At 42.1% G+C, this 12989-nt stretch overlaps 1 pseudogene; it reads right to left on the bottom strand.

The window, feature by feature from the left end:
- Positions 1 to 1701: 1701 nt before the first annotated feature.
- On the bottom strand, positions 1702 to 7132 carry LOC109394801 (microtubule-associated proteins 1A/1B light chain 3B pseudogene; annotated as a pseudogene).
- Between the last annotated feature and the right edge of the window lie 5857 nt (positions 7133 to 12989).

Here is a 12989-nt window from a genome sequence, read left to right as displayed (position 1 = left end):
ACAAATAGCCTAAAACTAAATTATCCTCCCCATTGCACATTTCTCAGCATGAACTAGGCCTGACCCAGGAAAGGGGAAGTTATAAATTAGAAGGGACTTTTGAGTTTCACTATTACCCAGGATTGGACTTTTTTTTTTCTTTTTTGGACAGTTTTTAGTTGTGCCTTTATTCACCCCATTAAAAATGTACTTGTTTTAAATATCCTGTAAATAAAATGACCACCAACTTATGTGGGATATAGGTCATCCTTCTCTGAATGGTATTTTTTTTTAAGCAGTGATTCTTATAGGAATCTTACTGATCGCACAGTAGTTATAAGAATGTCAGATGTAATGATATATGCAACCTAAATAAGACAGGCTGATTAAGAAGTTCTATAATGTAAAAAATACACATGTTAAATGTTAGCCATGTGGACAGATGCATAGAGTGGGAAGACGATGGGACAGGAAGTTGGGGATCCCTTAATGATCGGACGAGCGCCCACACACAGTGAAATTGCCTTTTCCCCTCCATTACAGTGAATAACTTTCACTAACATATACAGGTATTCTACACACATCCAAATACACAAGGACGAGTTCTGACCTGCCACCTGTACAATCTCACGTGACATTACTGTGAATTTTCTGAGACTCCCATGAAAATAGTTGAGTAAACAAACCCCATGCAAGGAGCAGGAAGCACCAAGTCATTTATACTGTGTTGAACTTAGAAAACACCTACTAACTCTTGACACTAATATTTGTAAAGAGCATATGTCTCCTTTGCTACATCTATTTCACAACTGATGTGTGTTTAGAGTGGGGGAATTTGATGGTTGTTTCATCTACCATGATAACAGAAGTACCCTTAAGAATGTGAGAAAATTTTAAGAACATTATTTGTCACTCACTTAACATTTAACATGAATCATGTACCACAAGGGAGAAGGGAGTGCCTCTGAGTTGCAATGCTTTTAGTTTTTGTAATCTACAATGGCTTGCTTATTTACCAAATCACACACTAGTCTGAGTTCTTAGAGAAAATTCAAAAACAGATGAAATGCTACTCCTTTTTTCTCTGTGGCCTTTTAGAAGCTAGACAAAAAATTGTAAATTTGTCCCAAAAAAGCAGTGCTCCCCCCCCCCCCCCGCCCCGGTGTGTAATCGTAAGAGGTCAAACCAAATTAGAACATGTTAACACTGCAAGAAAGTTAACTTTTGGTTACTTCCTATAAGAAATCAGGAACCTTGATCAACCAGAGTCAGGAGTTTTTTAAAAGAACACCCCTATGTATCCTGCTTCGTGCCAACTACTACGGCAAGTGAGTTTAGGGGGTTATGCTTGACAACTTCTTTAAAGGTCCTCTTACAGAAATTTCTCTAGTCGAATAGAAACCCTTCTATAAAAAGTCAGCAGTATCTCTCTGAATGCTTTTAATTTACTGCTCGAATTCAAAGTTTCTGTTGGGGGAAAAAAAGCATTAAAGTAACTCCAAGGTCTATTTTATTGGCAACTTAAGAGGCATAAAGTAGTTTAGGTTAAATACTGTAATTTTTCCAAAGTTGAATGTGCTCATTTGAAGCTCAGATTTTCTGCTTGAAATACGACAGCAAATTCCTAAAACTCCTAGGCGGAACACCGCTGCTTCTATGACCTGTGTCCCTGTGATCGTCGGTAAGGGTTTAAAACATTCTAGAGTGGATGGATTTTGCGTCTTACGTGGGCATTTTCATTCCGAATGTGTCCCGAGGGGCATATACCCCATGTAGGACTCCATCTTCATTCTCCTCACTTTCCTGCTTTTCAGAAATCGCCAAGGAAGCGCTCGCTATTCAGTGCCCCTTCACCAACAGGAAGAAGGCTTGCCGAGCAGTCAGCTGTACGCCCTTCGATGTATTCTAATGAATGACTGGCGTTAACATGACCTGATCCGAGGAGCTTGGTTTTATCTAGGACGGGGTGCTGCTTCTCACCCTTGTATCTTTCTATCATCCCAGGGATTTTGCTAGGATGCTGCTCTGGGATCAGTCAGGCACGTTCTACTCTTTGTGGGAAGGTGTGGAGCTTTTTGAAAGTCTTTTCCCAACGTGGGGAGAAGGAGAGGCTGGTGGGAGGGTGGGCCGAAGCAGCTGCTGTGACTCAGGCAACAGCGACTTCTATTGTATCCCTCCAGCCCCACAGCCGGGTCAGCTGGGCTGCACTGGGCTTTTCGTTATGTGACAGTGACTAGAAACGTGACAGACTTGCCTGAGATTCCTTCTAGAGTGGCCTCGAATGGATCCACAGGGCAGGTTTGAGGAGGAGAGTGAGGAGGGAAAACGTTGTGCTCTGCTTGCATCTCCCAAGCCCAGCTCATTCCATACACGGGCTACTCCAGGGTCAGGCGGTTGGGGGACTGATTGGTCACCTGTCAAACAAGATGGTCTCTTCGTGGTGTGTCAGGTTTCAGGACAAAGTCTACAAGGGCGGACAGCGTGGGTCAAGGCAGAGGCTTTGTTGGGCTGGGTTCTCAAAGGGAGAGAGAGCAAGAGGCTCGCGTTCTCCAAGCATCCCTGCGCAGGGCCTCTGCGGGATATGCAGCCTGGGCCTGCCCTCCGGTGGAGGCAACTGCCCCCCTGACACTGTCGGGGAGGAAAAAGGTTTCCCTAGACCCTCTTAGGGTCCTTGGCCAGGTCTGAAAAGTAAACTGACAAAGGCAGATTAACAGGAGAAACGCACAGAAATGTATTCAATATAAGTTTTTTGTGACATGGGAGCCTTCAGAAGGAAAGGAAGACCCAAAGAAACAGTTAGCTCTGAGTACTTGTGTTGCAAGTATGATGACAAGTGGGCAGTTGTGGAGAAATACGATAGGCTAAGGACTGTGAGGTGAGTGTGGTAAACTGAGGGAAACTTAGCAAGGCCTGTGTTTTAGGGTTCGTCTTGGTCTCACTTGGTCTTGGGATGCAAGGATGCTCCTTTCCTCCAGGTATAGGGAGGGCAACTCTCTGTGAGGTTTCTATGACGTATTTCAGGGGAGAAGGGGTGGGGCGGTCAGAACAATCTCCCTGTTTCTGCTGTCTTCCCAAATTCCTTCAGCTTTTAAAAAAATACTCAATATGCCAAGGTGCCATATTTTGGGGTAGCATGTCCTGAGCCCCATCAATATCCTTCCTTTTTATAGGGCAGCTGCAAGAAAGCAGCCTGTTGCAGAGTGAGGGGGAGACGCTGTGGGAAGCTGCTGTTTACAGGACTTGCCTGGGAACGCCGGTTGTCCAGCACGCAGAAACCTCAGACCCACGGGAAGTCACATGGTTGGGAGGAAGCAGCAGGAGGAGGGCAGCTGGTGTGAGCACAGCCTCTTCTGAGGAGCCTCCCATCCCAGCTGGCCCACTGTCCTGCCAATCAAGGATGAGCACGCAGGGCTGCTTCCAGCCCTTCTGACCATCATACCACAGCCCAGAGGTGAGGAAGGAGGAGGAAGCGGGAATGAACCCCAGCTTTCAGGTGGGGACAACTGGATACCTGAAGAAAGAGGAGGAAGGGAGCAGGTAGAAAGAGAATGGAGAGGAATGGGGAAGGTTGAGGGAAAAGATATATATACAGAGGGTGCCAAAAAACGTATACACATTTTCAGAAAGGAAAAAACTGTATTAAAATTGTAATACTCAGTATATACTGATAACAAAAGATAAACACGAGTCATGTGTATACGTATTTTTAGCACCCCCCCCAACCGTATATATATCTCCACTATTTCCTTGGTGCACAAATGAGAATGTGTTGAATACCTGCCAAGGTTAAATGAGTTTATCAGCTATTTTCTGACAAAGTAGGTTAGAAGATACTTATGAATTTATTTAATATCGATAGAACAAAAAATGTTTGCTCTTTTGCCCTCATCCCATTCCCAAAGTTACAGAAAAGGAAACCAGTAGTTTCAGTATCCAGCAGAGTTTTAACTTTGAGTCAGTGACTAGTTAGGCTGTAATGCCCTCAGGCTGACCCTTCAGCAAGTCAGGGAAGGGGGGGAGGTGTGGGATGCCCTATGGTGCTAAAAACTTCCATCTAGAAATGATATGTGGACAAGGCTATTCATTACAGCATTTTTTAAAATAACAAAGAATTGAAAATAACTAAAATGATTATGAAAAGAGTAGTCATGACATAAATTATGTTACATAGTTACTAGAATATACTGCAGCTATAAAAGCACTTTTTTATGTACTGATACATAATGACATCCACGATTCATCGTTAGGTTAAAAAAAAGTAAGTGCCAAACAGTATCTATGCTATGCTGTCATTTGTGTAAGAAAAAATGGTGGTGGTGAGAATATATGTATATATGGTCTTGTACCATCATAGGCTATTTCTGGAAAGATATGCAAAAAAACTAGTAAGGCTGGTTGCCTTCAGGAAGAGGCACTAGATGGCTGGGCACGGAGGTGAGAGAGAAAGATTTCACGGAAATGCATTTTGTGTCTTTTGAACCATGTGAATGCATTCCGCATTCTAAAAAACATGGTTTAAAAACAGCATATACAATAAAACCTTAGGTTTACGATCTCTTTCAGTCAAAGTCTTTCTGCATGTGCTCATGGCCTTTTGTTAAAATTTCTGTTACATCACTTTTTTTATTATTATTCTTTTCTTCAAGGCAGTAGACTGTACTTTTGTTCTTTTAACTGTGTGAGTCTGGAGTCAGACAAACACGGGTTGAGAGCTGGCTCCCCCACCACCTGGCTGTAGGAATTTAGGCAAGTGCTTTACCCCAGTATCAGATTCCTTGTTCATGAAATGCTCACAGTGCAGCTAGCTTCCCCCGGGGTGAGTGATCCAAAAGATAGTGAGGAGCCAGTGACCTACACCAAGGTCACACACCATCACTTCCGCCTTATTCTACTCCTTAGAAGCCCACAGTCAATGGGCAAGGAATTCAGTTTTATTTCTTGAAGGGAGGAAGAAGAGGAAACAATTTGTGGACATATTTTAAAACCAATGCAAAAAAAAAAAAGTAACCATATAATTTACCATTCAAACTCAGACACTTTAAGAATGAAAGGTGGTGCTATTAATAATTAAGTCTGGACAGTACGGGCAAACCAGAATGTATGGTCACTGAGCTATAGGTATTTTCATAACGTCTCATGAAGATAAATCTCAGACTGAGACACGTGTGCAAATATCTATTGAAAATTGACTCCCGAACACTCATACTTTCTGCTCTACAAGTGCAGTGAAATTCTAGCACCCGGCTCATCTAAGAACTCCAACAAGCACTTTGCCTGAGAGGCTATTTCCCAGGCAAAATGAGAAAATGTCCTGACTGGAGATCAGCTAAGTTTCTAATTGGATCAGAGAAGGAATGCAGGACAGAAATATAAATCTAGGAGCCTTTCCCAAGGTGTTAGGCTGCCAGGCTCCTCAGATGGCAAATCATTCATTGCACCACTGAAAAGGTCTTATATTATCCCTTAAAAACCCCTTAAGTGCAGGTTCAGATAGCAATTTTTGAAGCTCTTGTAGAAATGTCATCCAGAGTATGGCATCTTTCACGTGCTACCTACCTTTCAAGTGTAGATTTATGATTAGAATACTTCAGGTGTTAACAAACATCTCCTTGGGGACAGATGAAAACTAATTGAAACAGACACCTACATATCATACTATCTGTGCAGAAGTACTCAGAGTAACTTTCAGACGGTAGGCAGAACTCAATCCCTGGGTCCCTAAGCAACCTTCAGATTTCAATAATTCCATTAAAAATTATCATTTCAAGAAGAAATGGAAGTTACAAACAGGGAAGAGTCAGACTAGCAGCAACAGTTGTTTTTCTCACAGAAAGTTCAACCATAAAGTGTTTTCTTTAACAGTGTGTCGCTACAGAATCTAAACAAAGCAAATCCAGAACTGGACGACCTCTAGTTTTCCTTGAGAGTTACTGCCTCTCCTTTTACTTTCCATGGCAGGACTATCATTAGTGTCTTTGTCATGTATTTAGAATAGGAATAAAACCCCAGCCACCTACTCAAACAGAGCAGCTGTTCAGCTCTTTTCCAACCCTTGGTCCTAGATCCCAATTATAACATCATCACAAGAGGCGCATGTGCCCTACCTGGCTGACAGTGTCATACCCACTTCACATGGCCCAAATCCAATGCCTTTCAAACGCTTTGTCTGTTATTCAAGGTGTGCCATAATTTGGCCCAGCACTATCCTGCAGACAAATAATATTAGCCACATCAGTAACTTAAAATTTCTAGTAGTCACATTAATAAAAGTAAAAGGAAATAGGTGGAGTTAATTTTAATAATATACTTTATTTAATCTAATGTATCATGAAGGGGTTCAGAGTCTGCCAACCCAAAATATGCCAGGCTGGCATAAAGATTATTTTGGCTGAAGGCAGTTGAAAAAAGCAGACAAGGAGAACTCTCTGCCCTCCCCCATTCTCTTAGGAAGGGCAGAATGATTCTTAATCACTGGAGGCAATTCTAGACTCTTATCAGCCCAGAGATGGCCCTAGAGGAATCGACACAAACAAACCTTGCTAAAACAACACTTATCTTCCATTAGTTTTCCCATATATTTGCCTTCCCACCATTTGTGAAGTTCCAAGTCCCTTTCCTTTGTCTTGTTACTTCTCCACGAATTTGTTGTTTTCTATTAAGGTGCTCTATAAGCCCAAGTTCTAACTACCCCAGTGTTGAGTAATAGTACTCAACACTGAGTACTATTGTGTTTATGAGAGATGCATACATTAATAAAAACATATTTGTTTTTCTCTTGTTAATCTGCCTTTTGTCCGTCTAATTTGCAGGGCCCAGCTAATGAACCTAAGGTATGTAGAGAAAAAAGAATTTGTTTTCTTGCCTACAATTCAAATATTATTTCAACATATAAGCAATATAAAACTATTAATAAGACATTTCATTTTTTAATGAAGTGCTCAAAATCTGGTGTGTATTTTACATTGACAGCACATTTCTATTTGGACTAGACACATTTCAAATGATCAGTAGCCACGGGGTAGCTAGTGGCTACTGTTCTGGAGAGCACAGACTATTGCTACCAGATCTTGACCCCTCAAACTCCTGTCAACCACAATATTTGTCCTTTCCTGAAAATACGCCAAGGTTATTTGCCTGGTACCTTGATAGGCATCGTTCCCTTTTCTTGGAGATTCCTTCTTCTTTCTCAGTCTTTTGAATCTTGCTTTGTCATCTCAAATGCAAGACAAAGCTTTTCCACCTGGACCAGATGTGCTCACTCACTTATATTATCCATCACAGAGTATTGTAATGTATGCATACATAGCTGTTTGTCTTTGCTGTCTTCTTGAGAGAACATATTGAGGCGTCTTTTTATTTCTCTTCTCCGGCCTACCAGATAGGTTGCCTTGCATACACTAGGTACTCAATAAGCAGCTGTTGTTTTAAAGTGGATTGCACTGAATTCACTGAAAAGGAAAGGAACTCGTCTATTGAAAAATCAAGCCACTGATGGCTCATGAAACATCTGCATGGCAATATGTTTTCTACCTACAGGGAAACCAGCAGCCTGCTGATGTAGCCACTCTGTATCCAACGCAGCCATTAATCCTATGGAAATTGCTCGCCTAGTGTAGTAACTCAAAAAAGTCCTCATCATTAAGTTGATGATGCTATTTAATTTAGTGATTATCACTTTAAGGCTGTGCAGGGCTCCCCCACCCCTTTTGGCAAATTGTCTCTTAACTTAGCTAGAATGTTCTTTGCCATTTCTTAGGAAACTGCCAGTTAGTCTGTGTCAGGCACTGAGCATTACTGAAGGAAACTGGAAAGAAATGGTAGTAAATATTTATGACGTCCTCACTCACATCTCCCTAGTGCCATGGGATCCACAAGGCGAATTCTCTGTGCTTGGAAACAGCAGCATTAGAACGTTAGCTTTCCTCTTCCTGAATTCTGCCTTTCCCGCTCTCCTTGTTTCTGTCTGTATGAGGCTGCAAAAAGCACCAACCTGCCTTCCTTAAGGAGGCCTCAAGGCTGAGGTTACTTGAGTTTCTTCCCCAAAGAATATGAAAGGTTATATCCTACCAAAGTATCTGAAGGGTTCCTTCTCATAGGTATTCACGATTTTCATAGGTATTTATTTGACAATAGACATGAAGCTCTTGTGGTCTCTGACCTACCTACCCTGAGCCACATCCTTTAGACTCTCCAATCTGTACAAAGACTGGCTTCTCATTCACCCATAATACTAGATTTTTGCCTCAAGTAAAATGAGATTATTCCATGTGAAGAATTTGGGCTTTGGCACTAACACCCCTGGGTTAACCAATCACAGACTATGAGATATTGGGCAAGTTAATAAACTTCTCTGAGCTTTCTTTCTATGTGGATAATACCATTTAGCTCAAAAAAAAATCATTTAAGGTTTAGATAAGGCACACTACATGAATGCCCAATAAATGTGAGATGTTACTTACAAAAGAGTAAGTAGCATGCTTTTTAATGCCTCCTGCAGTCCAGACCCTACATTGGTTTTCCACATATGACCTTTTTAGGTCATGACCCACATACAAAACGGTAATTGGTGCTGTACACTGGGCTGGGTAAACAGGTGAGGCTGCCCAAGGCCAAAGGTGAGCAGCCCAGGGGCTCAAGCCAATGCCTTGACATCCTCAGAAGATATTTGTAAAGGGGAGCAGACTGTGCCACCCCAAAACACGCCTCTTTGGCATAAGGATTATTTTGAGCTGGTTATTTTGAGAAACTGCAAACACAGAAGCTCTGAAGACAGAAGTCACCCTTTTGTAAGGAACGTTTACATTAGAAAGTGGGTCTGTAGCAGGAAGAGGCCTATTCCCAGAGATCATTTTTCACCTGTCTGCAGGGCAACCTTTGTTTACCAGACATTGCTGTCTTCTCACCTTCTAGTGAATTCCCTCCGCCCTTGGCAGCCCCAGGTCCCTCTCCCTTTCCTTAGGTCAGGATGGTAGATAAGCCTCAATCCTCTGGCTGCCTTTTAAAAGTCTGGTATCTTTGTGGGGCTCCCATAATTAATTCATTTAATTAATTTTAATATAAAATTTTAAATGCAAATTTAATTGATTTAATTACCTTAATGAAGTATAATTAAAATTTTTTTCTTCTGTTAACCTGTCTTTTATTACACAGGGATCTCAGCCAAGCACCTAGAAGAGTAAAGGGAGAATCACTTTTCCTCCCCTACATTCGGCATACCACGGTGCCTCAGAACAGCAGTTGGAAACAGTAGTACCCCCCCTATACATAGGAGGGAAATTGAAGCTTGGGAAAGTTAAGGCTACATAACTTTTAAGTACCTAATAACTAGTGGTGCTATTGCTAATAAAGAATGGTGCTGAGATTCAGTCTCCAATAGTCCTGGAAATACTTAGTCAAACCAACATATGTTTATTATAATATTTGTGTCAGTTATAGTTTCATTAAACCTTTTATTTTGAGGTCATGGTAGATTCATAAGCAATTGTAAGAAATAATACAGGCAGCAAGAGAGAGAGAGCCCATGTACCCTTTACCCAACTATAGCACAGGATCACAGCCAGGATATCCATGTTAATGCAGTCAAGACACAAAACATTCCCATCACCAGCATGACCTTTCATGTTGCCATTTTATAGCTACACCCATTTCCCTCCTGCCTCCACCCCTTCCTTAGTCCCTGAACCTACTCCCCTGCATTTCTGTAATTTTGCCATTTCAGGAACATTATATAAACGGAATCATATTGGTTTCTTGTTGCTTCAAACTGTAGTAGCTGGCAGCCAAAGCATATACGCTCTTTCAGTGAACCATAAATATGAGTGTAGGGTAGGTTAGAGCCATGAATTATAAAGCTAAAGAGGTGGGCAAGGGCTAGGTCATACAGGCCATATGAAATAATTTGGATATTATTCTGTAGGCCATGGGAAGCTGTTTAAGGGTTTTAATTAGGAGATTAATGATTTGAGACGTGTGGTTTGAACAGCTAGGTCTGGCAGCCAGGTACTAGAATAGTCTAGGCTGGAAGCAGGACGAACAATCAGAACATAGTGTCAGCAGCCCATGGAAGAGATTACAAAGAGCTGAACTAAAGCCGTGGCAGGAACAGCAGGAGGAAACACACGAAGATGACATGAAAGAGAAAGCACGGAGGTGGAGGGCTGCAGGCCTGGGCTCTGGGGTCCAGGGCCATTTACCAGGACAAATGAAGGTCAAGGTCAGAGTTAAGAGGATGAGTTCTGTTTTCAAAGACTCATTTCAAGGTACTTGTGAGACATCGGTGGACAATGTCCAGGAGGATGCGTGGGCAAGAACGCTGAAGAGAGGACTCGTCTGCAGAGAGCGATTTGTCAGTTTCCCCTCCACGTGTAAGAGGTAATGGAGTCCACAGTGCCAGAGGACGTCCCGCAGAGGCCGTGGGCACAGAGAGAATACAGAGAGTGGGGCTAGTTACTGCCCTTCTGTGTTCTCATCTTCACGTTGGATATAATGATAACCAGCAAGCATACATCATATTTCCGGGAGGGAGTGAGCATGTAAGACAAGGCTTAAAATATTGCAGAGTTTTATAAATTCAAGGTGTCACCACTGCAATAAAGATAATCTTAAAGCATAGAACTATAGTGAAATACTAGCAAGTGTTTAGCTCTTCTTATTTTTTTCTTTTAGTACTAAGCACTTTTTTAACCTTTTCCAAACATGTAAGCCACACTCCTATTTTTATAAGAACTCAGGAAGGAAGGCATGCGATTACAGCAATATTTGGAGTCATTGTTTAGGCATAAACAGCAGCTTCAACATCCAGAATCTTATAATTAGGGGAAGTCCTCAGCCAAGCTTCAGAAAAAGTGGGATGGGACCACGGAAAGCAAAAAGATCAGATCTCCACTGAAAAAGTTTAAAAGCGACATCCAAATGTCTCTTTTCTTCCTCTGGTACACTCATCTCTGAATCTTCCATTCCCGTATTGCTCTGAATACCTTCTGCCAACACAAAGCTGACACAGTAGAGGAGAGAGAGTCACACGCAAGAGAGCCAACTGCAAATCAAAACATACCTACTCATATTTAATAATCTCTCCACCCTTCCATTTCTAGCACCATGAGGGTCTTCTTTCCTTCACTTTCTTTATATCTCTTTAAAATTATTATTAATAGGATTCATGGATACTATAGTAAAAGCACAGAGAGAACTCCAAATTGGCTAATCAAGAAAATGCAGAGAGGTACCTAACTGCAAAAAATTCAATGCTAAGCCATAGTATACTCTATGTATCGGAGAAATGAAATCACAGATTTCCAAATATTCAAGAGAATTCACAAATTCTATCAAAATGACACATGAATCTATCAAGCTGTTTGCCTCTTGTTAGACTGGTGGAAACAGGACTCGTTCATTCAAATTCTTCCTGTCACACTGATTAATGAATGCTTTCATTCCTCTGGCCAGTATCTATAATATCTGGTGAGGACTATGACCAAGTCACTATGTTAGGCTCTGGACGAGGCCTGGGGCTTGGGTAGAGGAAGAGCTCAAAAAAATTTACAGCCTCGTGGATATTTGTGATTTAATAGAATTTTGATTGTGATGTTATCAAAATCTCTCCACATTTTTAAAGAATTCCATATTACTGAAGGGACCTAAGAAAACCACAGGCAAACGTAACAGTGGATTCTCCAAATTTTCTAATTTTGTTTTGGATAAAGCTATCTAGAGTGAGTTATCTTATTTATCACTGCCTAATTTCAAAGAGGGTATGAGGCAGCAGCTAAGGGTCCCCAGTTATGAGCTGAATAAAGGAGACCTGCACAAGTACAGGAAAGAATCCTACACAAGCAGATGATGTGCCAACACTACATCTGCCCAGAGAACAAAGCTGAGCATTCCTGCAGGAAGTCACTCTGTGCCATCCTGAAGGTTTGCTGAATATACTCCAAGTTGTACTCCAAGCCAAGGCATTAAATCAGTAAGGCTGATTCATGGTTTCATCACGGATGAAATTCAAGATGATATAAAGTGTCCTCTAGGAAGGCCCCATCCACCCCTGGCCCACGTCTGTGCTTTTTATCAAGGCTTCATCTGTGTTGGGTAATTACTACCAGTTGCCAGCAAACTCAGTGGTGCTGAGAAAAGCTCCCTGCACGCAGAAGCTGGGTGACATCCTACCATGTGGTACAATAGGGCTGGGATGGGGTGGGAGGGGGAAATCATGTTGAGAGCTGGTGCTGGAAACCAACACGCACAGAGCAGATCTTTTGCAGGTCACGGGGGAGAACGTAGTGTCGGGACCAGAGGCAGGTGAAGAAGGGAAAAAACATACGAGTGGTTCCCTGCTTTTACTGGAACGCATGGCTTCTTAGTGCTTCTAAATCCAGAATGAGTTTTGTAGGCTGGCTGGCTCTTCATGTCTCCAATAACGAGAGGGAGGAATACCAGACAGTTTAATTAATCATGCATCCAACAAATATTTACTGTGCACCTGCTATGGGCCAGGTTGTTCCAGATGCTGGAGAGAGCAGTGAGCAAGTAGTGTCTCTTCTCTAACAGGTGGTAACACCTGAGAGGCAAAGGTTTCCTGTCCACCCCCTCCCCCTCTTTGGAGATAGGTATTGTGACTTGTCTTGGGTCTCACTGTTTCCTCTTCCTTCTTTCCCTTCTCCATTCAATAATTTAGGTCACTTGCTAGTCTGCAGTTTGGGACAGAAACACTGTCCTGAAGAACCATACACTAAGTCAAAGGCGTGGCCTCTGCTGAGCTTCTCTTGTGTCAAAGAGAATCAGACCCTCCAGGCACGTTCATGTCCTGGGGAGATCAGATATAGAGTCATGAAGTAGAAAAGAGAGTCATGTAAAGTGAAATAATTTTTAAAAATGCAAATTAAAATCATAGGGCTACACATTCTAGAGGGACCTGGAATGGAGGTACCATAGAGAGATGATAGTCAAAGAAAGTTTGCTGGAAATGGACCCTCCCAGATAGTGGGCATGGCAGTCGGCATCTCATCAGCTGCCAG

This window comes from Hipposideros armiger, unplaced genomic scaffold (genome assembly GCF_001890085.2).
Source record: "Hipposideros armiger isolate ML-2016 unplaced genomic scaffold, ASM189008v1 scaffold_438, whole genome shotgun sequence".
Classification (NCBI taxonomy): domain Eukaryota; kingdom Metazoa; phylum Chordata; class Mammalia; order Chiroptera; family Hipposideridae; genus Hipposideros; species Hipposideros armiger.
This window is presented reverse-complemented; position numbering and strand designations above follow the sequence as displayed.